Source organism: Thunnus albacares, chromosome 11, assembly GCF_914725855.1.
Source record: "Thunnus albacares chromosome 11, fThuAlb1.1, whole genome shotgun sequence".
In the NCBI taxonomy this organism is placed as follows: domain Eukaryota; kingdom Metazoa; phylum Chordata; class Actinopteri; order Scombriformes; family Scombridae; genus Thunnus; species Thunnus albacares.
The window spans coordinates 34285079-34303020 of record NC_058116.1 but is presented as its reverse complement, the minus strand read 5'-3'; the positions used below and the strand labels follow the sequence as shown (position 1 = coordinate 34303020).

General features: G+C 38.0%; 1 long non-coding RNA gene across 1 annotated transcript; it reads left to right on the top strand.

Moving 5' to 3' along the window:
• The first annotated feature begins 1228 nt into the window (after positions 1-1228).
• Positions 1229-14526, top strand: LOC122992448. The gene is made up of 3 exons (XR_006406052.1): positions 1229-1476; positions 1554-1635; positions 14110-14526. It is a non-coding gene; the product is annotated as an uncharacterized LOC122992448 (long non-coding RNA).
• Positions 14527-17942: the final 3416 nt, after the last annotated feature.

Sequence of the window (17942 nt, the reverse complement as noted above, 5' to 3'; positions counted from 1 at the left end):
AAACTGACGGTCACATCTGGAGGATACGGAGGACAAACTCTGCCAGCAAGAGAAAAAAACACCACGTTCAGAATCAAAAAGGCTTTCAAGATAAACATTTAAAAACAGTTTTACGTGTTTACAAGATTACAGATCAGGAATAAACACTTTATACTTTATAACTGTTTCTAAATACTTGTATTCATGCAGAAAAAAGAAACCGAATAAAATAAATAAAATAAATACATAAATACAAAATTAAAGCAACAAAATATTATGAAAATAAGTTAATTAACAGAAAAATACATTCAAATTCTAACGATGTGCAGTTTGTACAAAGTATTTTATTAATGTAGCTCAGTTTTATTTCCAATGTGTCACATTTTGTAAAATTATTATTATTATATTATTTTATTTTATCACTGTCGGGTTTATTTTAATTTCAACTGTATTTGTCTCGATGCAGCCATGAAATGTTTTAATCTGGTTTTAACCTCATAAAGAACTTTTGAAAAAAGTTTTTATAATATTATCTGTCTGTTTTTTCTAAAGACATTTTAACAGCTGGCTGTTAATGTGAAATATTAACACATAATGTTAATAATAATAATAATAATAATAATAATAATAATAATAATAATAATAATTTAAATTAATTAATTAAACAAACAGCTGCTTTAAACTGAGCTGTGAATGTTTTGTTTAAATAAAGTTCTTTTTCAACCAACAAGTAGTTTAGCAGTATTTATATATATATACCATATATATATATATATATTTATTTATTTATATATATATATATATACTATATATACACTATATATATATATATATATATATATATATATATATATATATATATATATATATATATATTTACTAGTCGCCTGCATGTGATTCATTATTTTATGAGCTTTGTCATTTTATTCCACTTTAATCTCTTTTAACATGAATGATATAAAACTCACTTTTGATTGTTTTTAAAATTCCAACATTTATTGTGAAACTGAGAAAATAGATTTTAAAAAAATAAATTTACAGCCGTCGGGTCATTTAAAGCTGAGTTGTGAATATTTCCCATGATGCCTTGTAATTCAGTTATTTCTGTTTTAGTTCTGTGGTCAAAACAAAGCAGCTTCCAGCTGGTTAAAAGATTCCAGCAAAAGTAAAACAGATAAAAAGAATATTTATATTTATTATATATATTTATTATTTATACTGCGGGGAACAGAGAGACGGTCGAGTGGATTCTGGGGTTTAAACAATGGAAATCAACGGCTGCGCGAAACTAAACGTTGTCAGTGTGGTCCTTTAAAACATGTGAATATTTCCCATGATTCCCTCTGATTGTGCTCATTTCCAGCAGGATGTTTTCCATCTGATGGGAGCCGCTCTCCGGTCTCAGCTCGATTAATCCGGAGCGATGTGAGGCCGACTCATCACAAACACCCTGCGCTCCGGGCGGCCCGGGGGTCCGGGCCCTGCTGTCTCCACCAGGTAAACATTAGCATAGTAATTAGCCTCGGTTAATTCAGCCAATTAAAGCCGTGTTGTTGTTCTCTCTGTGGCCCCAGAGGAGGAGCCGGACCTGGACCGGAGCCAGCAGGAGGAGGTCCATGTCGATCTGGTTCCTCCTGACGTCGGTCGCTGCTGTCGGTGAGTCAAATCCAGCTGCTATTGTTCCACAGCATCAGCCTGAACACTTTCCTCTCCTCTGGAGTTTGTTTTTCCTCCTCAAACAGCACAAATCTCACCGCTAATGTGTCAGAAGTGAAGCTGATATCCAGCCAAGAAGCCCGTTCTCCACGTTCATCCGGCCCTGCGGTGCCTTCGCCTTAATCCTGTTTACAGTCAGGCCTGTTTGTGCCTTCAGGCACAGAATCAGCTCAAACTGTTTCACTGCTCTTCACTCTGGAGGCTCCGTGATCTCATATCTAATGTGAAATTAGGAAAACTTAAATCTTCACTGAAGGGTTCAGCGGCTCATACGAGGCTCTGACATTTAATGCCGACGGTTCGTTCACTGAAGTTTCAGCTGGTGTTGATCTCAGATGAAGGTCGTCTGTGTGAAACATGAACGTAGCTTCAGTCTGGATGTGAACATGTAGAAACATAATGTTAGCACCAAGCTAACAGAGCTCCGTCTGACGCGGCCCCTGGTCCGTCCTCTGAGTTAAAACTGATCACTTTCATTATCAAATTAAAAACAAGTCCAGGTCACAACCTGGAACACGGCTGGACCTCGTCTGAAACGCTACAGGGCTTTTAATTTGAAACAGCAGATACAGGAAGTGGCGACACTTGGCCGGCGAAGGCCGACCGACGGTCTAACTTCATCAGTCAGTCAGTCATATGTGGGGCTGGTCCTGCTGTTGTGGTTCAGCTTCTTTTAAATGACTCGCAGGATTTTAAATCTGCTCACAATTTAAAACAAAGTAACACAAAAATATTTTGGTGCATTTCTCTGAATAAACTGTTGCAGATTTTTTATATGATCATCACAGTAAACTGCAGTAAAGTGCAGTAAACGTTTCTCCTCCTCTCCTCTGGCAGCGGCTCGTTAACGGTCCCGAGGTGGAGTCTTTAATTTGACAGTAAATATAAACCCAGCAGGCTGCAGGTGAAGCAGCGTTTAGTGGATAATGATGAGATGATGATGAGACGAGGCCTCACAGCGGGACCATAATTAGACCAACCTGCTGCTCGCCGCACATCAAACGTCCGGGGAGGAGACGGGCGGACGAGACGTTCAGGAGCAGGTTAGACGTGGGACTCTTCAGTACTGACGAGCAGCAATCAGATCCTTTACTTCAACCAAACAGAAGCCCTGCAGCTCATTTAATGACAGTTTAGTCAAATTTACTCAAAGTAAAGAGTGAAGCGTTATACTGTATACAGATTATATTGTTAACTGTGATGCAGCTTTGTTTGTATTATCGTTATTCACAGTTCATTAGTCTCATAACTTCTGGCTGTTATTTGTTCCTAAAAAAGTGACAGAATCAGTGCAGTAAATATTTTACAACCTTTTTTAAAAAATTATATTTTAGATTTATAATTTTTACTAGTAGAAACTTAGAAATGATCTTCTTACCTGGAAGTAGGAGAACAACAAACCAGACAACCAAACAAAAACATAACTTAGAGTTACAAATCTAAAAATATCTGTTTTTATGCTCCAGTGTTACAGTCTTTCTAGGAAATTACATCATTACTCTAAAATGGAGAAAACATTTTATTAATTTATTAATTGAAATGTGTTTGCTGCACATAAATGAAATGTGTTTGACTCTCAGGAAACGTAACCAGGACCAACATGGCTGCAGACTCACAACAAATAATAATGTCGTGGTTGCCACCATGAAAACTTTCCAGAGTTGTAAATCCTGTCTGTGACAAAACTGCTGTGGTTTGTTTGTTTTGGCTTCTGATAATGTTTAACTCCAACTGGACACTAACTTAACGGACGGTCCAGTGTGTTAAACCAGCAGTCAGGTGTCTGTAATCATTCCTCCTGTTCATACTGGATATTAAAGATCCTTCAAATGTGCTTTAATGGAAGTGATGGAGGATAAAATCCACAGTGTGTCCACACAGTCATTTCAAGTCTGTGTGAAGCTTCATATTAGCTTCAGACTGTGGATTTAGTCCTCCATCACTTCCATTGTAAGGTCATTATGAAGGGATCTTCTAATGGTCAGTATGATTACAGCAAGAAACACACTGACTGTTGGTTTAATGACTGACCTGATGAACTATGAACAACAGGCCTCTGCGCTGTTTTAACGCCTCACTCAGATCGTTGGTGAACTACAGTAGCTAGCGAGCTAACTGCTAACACGCTAGCCAGACAGGAACATGCTAACACTCATAAAGTCTGTCTGAGCTTCTGTGATTACTCCTCCTGACATTTAGTTGTTGTTCTTCATCTCATTCAACAGAGTTCAAAGCTCTATGACCTAATGAGCTAACAGTCAGTTAGCAAGCCTATTAGCTTGGTTGCTAACGAGACAATAAGCTGATGGTCACGGCCATCGGGATGTTTGTTATTGGTCAACGGCACTGCTGCTGTGACTTTACTGTCCTTCTGTCAGTCTGTGTGTGTATTATAGTTTCATCATGTCCTTTGCTTCGCTTAATGTTTGTTAATTGAAAAGTTCTCAGAATATAATATTATTTAAAAGTAAATCTTTATTGGAAACATGTGGACTCATGAACAGAATGACCTCTCTCTCCTCTGCTGTCTCTTCCAGTTTCTCTCCAACAAACTGAAAACTGTTACTGTGTTAATTCAAAAATGCTAATTAGGCGTATTTTCCCTGGTTGTTTGGTGTCCTCGGTTACCATGGAGACAGAGTCATGTGAGTTTGAAAGTGGGCCACGAGGCGAGGAGAGACTTTCTGCTCAGATACACCAGCTTCATCTTTATCTCAAATATTTGCAGTAACAAACACGTTTTCATGTCACAGTAACACTGTGGATGTACAGCACCAACATACCAACAACATACAATACAATACAATACAATACAATACAATACAATAGAAGGCCTTAAGTGTGTTTATAATTATAATCTCTATTTTTATAATAATGTCTCGTTTTATGATAATTCATATTCTTATAATAATCTATATTTTCTATAATAATCTTTTTTACCATCCCTCCACAGTCTGATCTATAACAGTGAGTAATGTGTGTTTGGTTCGTAGTGGTGAACCATCAGAGACTCTGCAGCTCCTCTCAGCTTTACGGAGCTTTATAGTGAGTTTCAGCTCATTGTTTATCTGTCCGGCTGAAACTTTACTGTTCTGCTTCACTCTCAGCGTCTCATAGCGTCGTTTTCAGAGTAAAAGCTGTAAAAAGCTGCTGAACACTACCTGCTCACAGTTAGCTGCAGACTAGCTGGTGAACATAGAGGAGCATTTAGCAGCTAAAGAGCAGATATTTCCCTCAGGAGTCGGTAGAGAGTAAAAACAGCTGAAAGAGAGAATATTGGACAGAAACACGACTCCACATGAACGATAACGTTGCTCCAGAAATAAACAACTGTTTGCTTTAAGTTCAGCATCTTAAAGCTGATGATACATTTGTTCACATCTTGTTTCTGGTGGAAACTAAACATGAGTTACTGCAGATTTAAAGACAGTGAAATGTTTATTATTCATTTTCCAAGTAGTAATACTATGTTTATTATTCAGTTGCTACATGTTGAATATGTATTTAAAATTCTACAAGTAACTCTTGTGTGCATGTTACTGCAGTAAAAGTACTTTTAAAAGTACTCATTATGTTAGTGACTATTATATATTATAATGTTGGATTATGGATGCATTAATGTGTAAGTAGTATTTTACTGTTGTAGTAGGTCAACATGGAGCTAATATTGACTTATTTATATGTAGTTGGACAGTTTAATCAGCATGTCAGATCTGCATCTGTTAAAGCCGTCAGACAGCAGAGCAGAAAGTTCAATATATCAAATGAAATGGAGAGATATGGAGTTTATATACTTTCCAGCAAAGACGAGCATCCAGAAACCCAGAGAGTGAATAACTTCTGTTATGTTGTTGCTGGATGTTGTTGTCAGTGTTGGTGCCGTAACGTTAGTTTGGTGTTAGCAGCTGTCTGACAGCACTTTGTGGGATTTTACAGTCTTTCCTTACGTTGGGAGTCATCAACACATACGGACTGAGTCAGTGATTGGTTTTGCTTGAGGAACATCAGTGTTGCTGAAATATCTCAACAACTATTAGATGGATGGATGTGACGTTCATGTTCCTCAGAGGATGAATCTCATCTTCAACAGCTAATTAAACCTGGAACTACAAACAAACCAGATTTCTGACTGTTTACACTGACTGTTCATCTGCATCCTGTAATGTGTATTTCAGTGACCGACATCCCTGCGCTAACTCTATGTGAGGTACAGATAGCATCAAGTTAGCTCAAACCGCTGATTTTATCTTTATAAATCTGTCTGTTTGTGTCCAGATGATCCGTCAGGTTGAATATTCACTCGTCTTTAATGATTTTAATTGTTTGTGTAGATGAAACCTTCAGAAGTTCACACGAATAAATTCATTTTATTGTGTTTGTAGGTTTTGATTCGCCTCTCTGACACCTTTTTTCTGTCAAACAGGGGAATTCAGTTTCTAACTCATTTCTTTTTATAACTCTTTGAAACTCGCTGCTCATTAGCATGCGAGCGAGCTGGCCGTGCAAATCGTTTGAAATGCAAAAACACATCCAGTTTCTATATTTCATCAAGGAGCTTTTCATGTTTAATAAATTACAGACGCCGTCCTCCAAGACTTTGTTATTCATTAACCAAAAAGCACACAATTGGGATCCATTTAAAATCTTAATCACAACCTGCAGGATTATTTGCTTTCTGCTAATATTTGCCTTGACGGGGGGAGGGGGGGGGCGGGGGGGGGGGCAGCAGCCTGCAGTGTGTTTGTAATGGGATTAGATGTTCAGCACTGAGGATGTGATTCAGTCAGTGTGTCACTGAAACTGAAACATGGTTCATTAACACAACGAAGCAGGAATAAAACCAACACACAAATATCAAACCCAAACTCAAAGTACGCTACATGGCCAAAAGTATGTGGACACCTGAACTTATTCAGTATTTTACTTTAAGTTGGTGTAAAAGAGAGACAGCAGCCCTCATAGTCTGTTTGGACACTACAGTTACTTTATTATGTAAGTGCAGATCTAGTAGATAGAGAACTTTATAGATGACTTACAGAGGAATTTCACAGATGTAAATATGATAATTTCTTAAAACTAGGTCACCTATATAATAGAAATGTGCAGTTATTTTAGAAAATTGTTGCCTTATGACTAGAGAAAACTGAGAGAAAGGCTGTAAATTCTCCTATAAATCCTCTTTTCACTCTAAACAACTGAAATGCATTGTGCACAGTCCCGTCCAATCAGCTACAGATGGCGTGTTTACAGGACACAGGTGGCGAATACGTTTCCCAGCAGAGCAGCCATTTCTCCACCTGTCCACCAGATGGCCCCAGACCGTCCTGCCTGGTTCCCACAGCCACCTGCTCACCTGTTGCTCATTACCCATCAGTCCCAGTTCTATATTCATTCCCGACCAGTTCCTCTATGCTGCTTTGTTGTACAGCTGCACTCCAGCCACCCTGTTCCTGTTTGTTATCTGCCGTTCCTGTGGTTTTGGACTGGTTTGCCTGTGGTTTTGGACTGGTTTGCCTGTGGTTTTGGACTGGTTCGCCTGTGTTCGACTGCCTCCTTGTTACCAAGCTTCTTCTTTTGGATTTTGATTTGATTTGTCCCCAACCTGTCCTTTTGTCTTTGATGTCTGTGTTTGGGTCGTACATCTGTGACAGTGAAGTTTGTCGCAGTGCGCTTTTTTCTCTCTTGAGACAGTAGCTGCATTTACAGGTAAACAGAAATAATAATAATAATCCTTTTTCAGGTGTATTGAATTGTTCTAGACAGAGAAGATAATATGATGTTACAGTGATCTTTGTAGTAAAAATGGAAATAAATCATTTATTCAGTATTAATGACCTTGAATATTGTAGTTTGTTGAACAACATTTATACCAGCGTCTGAGGACAGAGGATGTCGTATTACTGCACAGATTGTAAATTCCTCTCAGGCTAAATTGTGATTTCTAATATTAAAATGGACTTGAATACATACTATTATTTATCATACAGTATCTGGTTCGCATGAAAGAAATTATGGGTTATTTTTTGTAATATTACATTTATTATGCAAATCACAGCAAACCAAAGTGTTTCCTGTTATACTGTTATACTGTAGTATAGTGTGGTGTAGTGTAGTGTAGTGTAGTGTTGTGTAGTGTACAGTAGTATAGTGTAGTATAGTAAAGTGCAGTATAGTGTAGTATAGTGTAGCGTACCGTAGTATAATGTAGTGTAGTGTAGTGAAGTATAGTGTAGTGTAGCGAACTGTAGTATAGTGTAGTACAGTAAAGTGTAGCGTAGTGTAGTATAATGTAAAGTATAGTGTAGTGTAGTATAGTGTAGTGTAGTGTAGTATAATGTAAAGTAGAGTGTGGTGTAGTATAGTGTAGTGTAGTGTAGTGTTGTGTAGTATAGTGTAGTATACCATAGTATAGTGTGGTGTAGCGAACTGTAGTACAGTGTAGTATAGTAAAGTGCAGCGTTGTGTAGTGTAGTGTACAGTAGTATAGTGTAGCGTACCGTAGTATAGTATAGTGTAGTGTAGTGAAGTATAGTGTAGTATAGTAAAGTGTAGCGTAGTGTAGTGTAGTGTACAGTAGTATAGTGTAGTATAGTAAAGTGCAGTATAGTGTAGTATAGTGTAGCGTACCGTAGTATAGTGTAGTGTAGTGTAGTGAAGTGTAGTGTAGTATAGTGTAGTGTAGCGAACTGTAGTATAGTGTACAGTAGTATAGTGTAGTGTAGTAAAGTGTAGTAAAGTGTAGTGTAGTGTGGTAAAGTGTAGTGTAGTAAAGTGTAGTGTAGTGTAGTAAAGTGTAGTGTAGTGTAGTAAAGTGTAGTATAGTGTAGTGTAGTGTAGTGTAGCGTACAGTAGTGTAGTGTAGTAAAGTGTAGTGTAGTGTAGTATAGTGTAGTGTAGTAAAGTGTAGTGTAGTGTAGTAAAGTTTAGTGTAGTGTATAGTAGTATAGTGTAGTGTACCGTAGTATAGTGTAGTGTAGTGTAGTGAAATGTAGTATAGTGGAGTGTAGTGTACTGTAGTATAGTGTAGTATAGTAAAGTGTAGCGTAGTGTAGTGTAGTGTACAGTAGTATAGTGTAGTATAGTAAAGTGCAGTATAGTGTAGTATAGTGTAGCGTACCGTAGTATAGTGTAGTGTAGTATTGTGTAGTGTAGTATAGTGTAATGTAGTGTAGTGTAGTATAGTGTAGCGAACTGTAGTATAGTGTAGTACAGTAAAGTGTAGTGTAGTGTAGTGTAGTGTACAGTAGTGTAGTGTAGTATAGTAAAGTGCAGTATAGTGTAGTATAGTGAAGCGTACCATAGTATAGTGTAGTGTAGTATAGTGTAGTGTAGCGAACTGTAGTATAGTGTAGTACAGTAAAGTGTAGCGTAGTGTAGTAAAGTGTAGTGTAGTGTAGTAAAGTGTAGTATAGTGTAGTGTAGTGTAGTAAAGTGTAGTGTAGTGTAGTATAGTGTAGTATAGTGTAGTGTAGTGTAGTGTACTGTAGTGTAGTGTAGCGTACAGTAGTGTAGTGTAGTAAAGTGTAGTGTAGTGTAGTGTAGTGTAGTGTAGTAAAGTGTAGTGTAGTGTAGCGTAGTGTAGTGTAGTAAAGTGTAGTGTAGTGTAGTAAAGTGTAGTGTAGTGTAGTAAAGTGTAGTGTAGTGTAGCGTACAGTAGTGTAGTGTAGTATTGTGTAGTATAGTGTAGTGTAGTATTGTGTAGTGTAGTATTGTGTAGTATAGTGTAGTGTAGTATTGTGTAGTATAGTGTAGTGTAGTGTAGTATTGTGCAGTATAGTGTAGTATTGTGTAGTGTAGTATTGTGTAGTATAGTGTAGTGTAGTGTACTGTAGTGTAGTGTAGCGTACAGTAGTGTAGTGTAGTAAAGTGTAGTGTAGTGTAGTGTAGTGTAGTGTAGTAAAGTGTAGTGTAGTGTAGCGTAGTGTAGTGTAGTAAAGTGTAGTGTAGTGTAGTAAAGTGTAGTGTAGTGTACTGTAGTGTAGTGTAGTGTACTGTAGTGTAGTGTAGTATTGTGTAGTATAGTGTAGTGTAGTATTGTGTAGTGTAGTATTGTGTAGTATAGTGTAGTGTAGTGTAGTATTGTGTAGTATAGTGTAGTGTAGTGTAGTATTGTGCAGTATAGTGTAGTATTGTGTAGTGTAGTATTGTGTAGTATAGTGTAGTAAAGTGTAGTGTAGTATTGTGTAGTATAGTGTAGTGTAGTATTGTGTAGTATTGTGTAGTGTAGTATTGTGTAATATAGTGTAGTAAAGTGTAGTGCAGTGTAGTGTAGTATTGTAGTATAGTGTAGTGTAGTATAGTGTAGTGTAGTATAGTGTAGTATTGTATAGTAAAGTGTAGTGTAGTATTGTGTAGTGTAGTGTAGTATTGTGTAGTATTGTGTAGTCTAGTGTGGTCTAGTGTAGTGTAGTATTGTGTAGTGTAGTGTAGTAAAGTGTAGTGTAGTGTAGTATTGTGTAGTATTGTGTAGTGTAGTATTGTGTAGTGTAGTATAGTGTAGTGTACTATAGTGTAGTGTAGTATTGTGTTGTGTAGTATTGTGTAGTGTAGTGTACTGTACTGTAGTGTAGTGTAGTATTGTGTAGTGTAGTGTAGTGTACTGTAGTGTAGTGTAGTATTGTGTAGTATTGTGTAGTGTAGTATAGTGTAGTGTACTATAGTGTAGTGTAGTATTGTGTAGTGTAGTATAGTGTAGTGTACTATAGTGTAGTGTAGTATTGTGTAGTGTAGTATTGTGTAGTGTACTGTAGTGTAGTGTAGTATTGTGTAGTGTAGTGTAGTGTAGTGTAGTGTTGTGTTCACCTCAGGCCTCAGTGTGTAGTGTACTGTAGTGTAGTGTAGTATTGTGTAGTATTGTGTAGTGTACTGTAGTGTAGTGTAGTATTGTGTAGTATAGTGTAGTGTAGTGTAGTGTAGTGTACAGTAGTGTAGTGTACTGTAGTGTAGTGTAGTGTAGTGTACTGTAGTGTAGTGTAGTGTACTGTAGTGTAGTGTAGTATTGTGTAGTGTACTGTAGTGTAGTGTAGTATTGTGTAGTATTGTGTAGTATTGTGTAGTAGTGTATAGTGTACTGTAGTGTAGTGTACTGTAGTGTAGTGTACTGTAGTGTAGTGTAGTATTGTGTAGTGTAGTATTGTGTACTGTAGTGTAGTGTACTGTAGTATAGTGTACTGTAGTGTAGTGTACTGTAGTGTAGTGTACTGTAGTGTAGTGTAGTATTGTGTAGTGTAGTATTGTGTAGTGTAGTGTACTGTAGTGTAGTGTACTGTAGTGTAGTGTAGTATACTGTAGTGTAGTGTACTGTAGTGTAGTGTAGTATTGTGGCCTCAGTCAGGCCTCACTGTGTAGTGTAGTGTAGTATTGTGTAGTATTGTGGCATCAGTCAGGCCTCAGTGTGTAGTCGCTGTGTCGGCCCTCTGCAGTGTTTCTCGGTGTCAGGTGTCACGTGTGTGTTTGTGTTGCAGTGAACGCAGCTCAGCAGGGAGTTGTAATGGACCGTTGTCAACATAAACCATAAATCACTGCTGCCACTAATGCTGCAGATCTACATGACTAATGTCCCTCTGAGGACGCCGTCCCAGAGCTCTGATGCTGCTTTCACTGACGCCACCTCAGGTTTTTAACAGCGGTTCAGATCTGCAGTCTGAGGTTATCGCCGCAGCTGCTCCTGATGTTTGAGTCGCTGCAGGACTGACATCTTTTACTCAGAGATATCCTGCAAATTAACTTTTCTCAAAATTGTATTCAAACTCATCTTTCTCTCCACCCTTTAAACATTATAAAAGTGTCATAATGTAGACAAACTGGTCCTGTAACTAGTCATAAACTGAATATCTTTAATCAGACTGAACAAGACACATGAGACGTCACAGTGGTTCATTTTTCACTGTTTTATGACATTTTAAAGACAAAATAATTAATTGATTTATCGAGAAACTAATCATTTATTTTACCTGCTGTTTAAGTTGTCTGCTCATAGGAATTAGTGCTATAAGGTTTATTATTGTCATTAATACCAGTGTGAAAGACTTACAGTGTTATTGGACGTCATTAAAGACATGAAGCCACTTTCACAGCTGCATTTTCCAAACTGTCATATTTTCATGAGTGCTCAGCTGAGTCTGTTTTTAGTCTGGGAGACTTTCACGTTTCCAGTGTTTAGTAGTGAGTTTGAGTGTTGTATGATCAATATCATTTGAATCCACTTAATGTTTACTGTTCCACTGCTTTCAGAGCTTTCACTGAACATGCTAATGTCGTCATTGTTTACAGTTTAACTTGCAGTTTAAATCCTTTCACACATTACATGTTAACTGATGCTGCTTATTACTGTCCAGCTGACACTTTAACTGCTGAACTCATTTACACGTCAGCTGACAGTTAAAGGACAGGTTCAGTTTTTCCAGTGTGTCTTAAGACATGGTCATATCAAGTGGATATCTGACACATTTACAGTCTTTGTGTTTCCTCGGACAGTGTTTCCCTGTTGAGCTGCAGGTGGAAGTATAGTAACAAAAAGAGGAACTTTGGCACTAAAAAGACTGTAACGTTGAAAGATATCTACTTGATTTGACTCATTTGGACGCTGAAGCTTCATATTAGCTTCAGACTGTGGATTTTGTCCTCCATCACTTCCATTGTAAGGTCATTATGAAGGGATCTTCTAATGGTCAGTATGAACAGGAGGAATGATTACAGCAAGAAACACACTGACTGTTGGTTTAATGACTGACCTGATAAACTGTGAACCCGTCGGCATTTCAAGTGCTTTCAGCCTGCACACATTGACAATCAACTAATATTTACTCTTATATTTGAACTGCTGTCTCTGCTCACACACTGACTGCACTTTTATTGTGTATTACAACAAACAGGTCTCATTATTTATGGTCTTATAACTTGTTTTAAAGCTGATTTTCAGACTCAGTAAAACACTGAATGGATGTTTAGTGTTTCAACGCAATGATTCAGCAGATTTCGAGCAGAGTCTTTAACATTTCTGCTTGTTTTAAATTAATGACAGTGTCCCTGCCATCTGTCCACCGTGTGGGGCTGAGGGGCATCAACAATATGTCCGCCGCCAACGGCAAAAGTAATGAATGAATAATGTCCTTTGTGCCAGAGATACAGAGCAGATTCAATATCTCACTGCTGAGATTCAACACCAATCGACTTCTACTGATCCAAAACTGAAGACAGACAGGAAGCTGTGTCGTCTCCGTCTCGCTGTCAACACATAAGGAGTCGGACCGAAGACAGTTTGCTGCAGCGTTACTACAATAGTTTTTCTTTAACAGTTCAAATAATCTGCCTCCAATTGTTTTAGTGAAGAGAAACTCCACATATTACATAAAATACCATGCTGGTCCCAACAGCTAACACATGTAATAATAATATACTGTACTGCTAGCGTTCAGCTAACACACTGCAGACCACATGAACTGAAAACTCAAGTTTCAAACTGCTGCAGGTTTGTTTCTCTGGAAGATTATTGGATTACAAGAAATAAGAAGGAAACAATTCTGTGTGTAGAAGAAACTGATTTCACTGTTGTACCTAATAAAATGTAATATTATCACAGAGTAACAGTGGTGGAAATGGTTCAACAGTGTAAATATGGCTGTATAGCCGTAAGACGTTATTTTTTAAAATGATTAATTACTAGTTTTGATAAACGTATCTCCATCGTATCCGCAGATCATAAATGATTAAAAGTTAAATTCATACACTTTCACTCACAAACACCATTTATTATCATTCATATAATCATTCAATTCATATTGTTTTTGGAGGCTGTAGTTAGTGCTGCTGTTAAACTGTTGTCCTTTATACTGACAGACGTTTCTAATCTTTTATCCACTGCTTTCATATTAATGAGTGAAACTATTCCATCAACACCTCTGTAAAACAGGTTCAACTAAAACTGAGAAAGTCAAACCCAGTTTTGTTTGTGCAGCTCGATATCACCGATCACAAGTTAACCTCAGGAGGCTTCACAGCCTGAACAGCAAAACCTTTAACCTTTAACCTTTAACCTTTAACAGGGGAAAATGTTCAGGAGGATGAAAATGATAGAAATACAGCACAGACAACAGGATGACAATGTTATAGATGAACCACCTGACCTCTGACCTCGGTGAACCTGATGACGGGAGGATTTATTGTATCAGACTGCATCAGTTTTAACTGTTTATACCTAATAAACTGGCAGCTGAGTGTAGTTATACACTCTGTAACCTGAATCTCTACCAGCTACACTTCAGTAACCAGAGAGATCAGAGTCATTCAGGCTGAATTTGACTTTTAATGGCTGCTAAAAAAAACAACAACAAAAAAACACTGAGAGCCAAACAAAGATGGCAGCTCTGTTCATCTGTTGAATGGTGTTTAACCAGCGTCTCGTCTCGCTCTCAGGTCTCTGCAGGTGAAGCCTCCCTGACGGCCTGAAGTCTGAACGGGGCGGCAGGTCGTCAGAGAGGCGTGCAGGACATTGTTTGGCCGTCTGTTTGTTGTTGCGCTGACTGAGCGCGCCCCTCCAGCACTAACGCAGCAGATGTCTGCGTGTACGGCGAGCTGGCAGCCGGCGCAGGTGGCAGATGCCTGAGTCGGGTGCCAAACGCCGGCAGTTGGGCACAGATGGAGCGTCACGTTCGGGGAGGGAGCGGCGGGCCCCTGACCTTCTGCTGCTGGAGGTGAGGCTCCGAGGAATGTGGGACTACAAGTCCACGAGGCAGTCCTCCACCTTCCCAACGCCAACAACATGAAGACAGAAAGAATAGTTTCTGTTTCACATGTAAGTCAAGAGCATCAAATGTCACTTTTCTTCAGAGTAAAGACATCATTCAGTCACCTTTCTCACATCATTCAGCCCTAAACATCCTGCCTTCACAGTAAGAGAGGAAAACTGTCAGTGTTGTTTCTATTTTAATCTTTTCTTGACTTGTCAATCATCACCTCTCTGATATCTGTTATGATTTGGAACAGTTTTACTTTTCAGAAACATAAAAATATAGAAGCCAAAACATTTCTGCCAAAGGAAACAAGATGAAAAGTAAAGTAACTCCTCCTCTCATCAAGTCATTGTTGTCTTTAATGTGAGACCGAAAGTCAAATGTTCTTAAAACAAATGAATAAATTAGTCTGAGGTGTAGTATTTCTAACAGTATTTCTGTTTCAGGCAATTTAGAAATGTAACGTGGAGAATCTCACTCAAACAAGCTCATTTCTAGAAACAGGTTTAAATGATCAGAGAGGAGGAAATCTCACCACACTGCCTGGAAAATATCTGACTTATAGAAATAAAATATAATATAAATATAATTTATGATTCTCACAGCAGCTGATGAATGTACGGAAGCCCGTTAGTGGAAATGTAAAAAAGATTCATCAAAAGTTAAACGCTCATGGTGAGTCAACATCATCATCATCATTATTATTATTATTATTATTATTATTATTATTATTATTATTATTATTATTAATATTATTATTATTATTATTATATTAAGTCAGGCTGCATCACTGATGGATTTTAAATAAAACTTAAAGCATTTTGCCATCGAAGCCTTAATTAACGACCGTCAGCAGTACGAGGGACACGTTTACCTGTGAACTGTTTGTAACGACCAACAGAATAACATCAGGACATGAAGTTGAGACGTTCACTGACGTCCTGTTCGTTCACATTCTGGATGTATTTCTGTTAGTGCTTTATTATTATTATTGTTAAGTAATTTTCGTTCATGCTGTTTCCAATTTCAGCAACTGGTGACGTAGAAGACGAGTTACAGAAAACGTTAAATAAGTTTATTTAAGAAAATACAAGTAGATGTGATATGAGACATTTTTATCTTCATATATGAGAAAGTGTCCAAACTTTTGACTGGTGCAAATAAAAATATAGCTACACATTTAAATATATACACATATATATATTGTACCATTACTACTGTAGTTTATTGTTTTTATTTTTATTATTATAATGTTTAATCTTATACTTGGGGGTTTAATTTTATTTTACTCTGTTTTATTGTATTTTAATTGTCTGTTGCATAATTGTAGTTCTTACAGGTTTAAACCAGCTACAGATGGAAGATCATCTGACCTCCACATGCTGGATGAAGTCTGGATATTTCACTCATGCAGGTGGGATGAATGAAGTATAAAGAAGTTAATTTCTCTAACGTGATGCAGATCCAGGTAGTAGATAACATTACTTCATCTGCCTCTGAGTGGGTCTGTGTGTCACCGCTGCTCCAGATGTAAACAGCTGACCGACATCTGCTCCGATGTCAGATTAAAAAACACCCACCACAAACTTTGGGTGAGGAGGTGGAGTCTGATCCTCGCTGGATTATCACACTGATCATCAAGGAAAGTCTGTCCGCCGTCAGGCTTCACCTCCCCGGGGTCAAAGGTCAAACCTGAGTTTGAGGCAGTGACTGTTGGATTTTTACATTGAACGTATTCGACTCTATTAGAAATCAGGTTCTCTCAACATAATTAGAAAATGTTAATTAACCCAAAAATGTTGATACTGAACATTTGAGTGAAATGTTCAGAGACGACTTGGATGTCACTTAAATATCTGCTGTTGCAGTAAAACATCTGCTGTTGCAGTAAAATATCTGCTGTTGCAGTAAAATGTCTGCTGTTGCAGTAAATATCTGCTGTTGCAGTAAATATCTGCTGTTGCAGTAAATATCTGCTGTTGCAGTAAATATCTGCTGTTGCAGTAAAATGTCTGCTGTTGCAGTAAAATATCTGCTGTTGCAGTAAAATGTCTGCTGTTGCAGTAAAGTATCTGCTGTTGCAGTAAAATGTCTGCTGTTGCAGTAAAATGTCTGCTGTTGCAGTAAAGTATCTGCTGTTGCAGTAAAGGGTCTCTGCTGTTGCAGTAAATATCTGCTGTTGCAGTAAATATCTGCTGTTGCAGTAAATATCTGCTGTTGCAGTAAATATCTGCTGTTGCAGTAAAATGTCTGCCGTTGCAGTAAATATCTGCTGTTGCAGTAAATATCTGCTGTTGCAGTAAAATGTCTGCTGTTGCAGTAAAATATCTGCTGTTGCAGTAAAATGTCTGCTGTTGCAGTAAAGTATCTGCTGTTGCAGTAAAATGTCTGCTGTTGCAGTAAATATCTGCTGTTGCAGTAAAATATCTGCTGTTGCAGTAAATATCTGCTGTTGCAGTAAATATCTGCTGTTGCAGTAAATATCTGCTGTTGCAGTAAAATGTCTGCCGTTGCAGTAAATATCTGCTGTTGCAGTAAATATCTGCTGTTGCAGTAAAATGTCTGCTGTTGCAGTAAAATATCTGCTGTTGCAGTAAAATGTCTGCTGTTGCAGTAAAGTATCTGCTGTTGCAGTAAAATGTCTGCTGTTGCAGTAAAATATCTGCTGTTGCAGTAAATATCTGCTGTTGCAGTAAATATCTGCTGTTGCAGTAAAATGTCTGCTGTTGCAGTAAAATATCTGCTGTTGCAGTAAAATGTCTGCTGTTGCAGTAAAGTATCTGCTGTTGCAGTAAAATGTCTGCTGTTGCAGTAAAATATCTGCTGTTGCAGTAAAATATCTGCTGTTGCAGTAAAATGTCTGCTGTTGCAGTAAAGTATCTGCTGTTGCAGTAAAGGGTCTCTGCTGTTGCAGTAAAGGGTCTCTGCTGTCAGAGTCCTGCATCTCGTAGACCCCCGTCCACCCCGACCTCCTCCTCCCACTGCAGAGACATTTATAAATGTAGCTTCATTCATTTCATAAAACGTCAGTGTGAACATCATCCAGGCAGAGATTACGTTTGTTATGTAACTGGGAAACAGTTTAGTTTAATATGAAGGTCATTTCTAGCAGAGTTGATATATTATAAGAACTGGAAACTGGATACTGGACTCAAAGACGGCACCAGTTCAGTCAAATGAATATTTCTCGTCTGGCACCTGAGCCAGAAGTCATGTTTCTCCTGTTCGGCCCACAGACTTTAAACTGGGACGTCACAAATGTTGAAATTGCTTTTCTAGTCTCTGAGAAAGTTTTATAAATATAAAACCTTCATGGATTAAAACAATCATAATATAAAGAGTCATAATTGAGCTGATTGCAGTCACAGACGTCTCTTTTATAACGGAGTAAGAAATGAAGCTGACACCTTCTGACACCTTTTGTTGATTAACTAATCGATTAATTACTCTTTAGCCTCCTGCCTCTGCTGTACAGCTGAGTGTATGAAGGTAAAAGTCTGTTTTTATAATATGTGG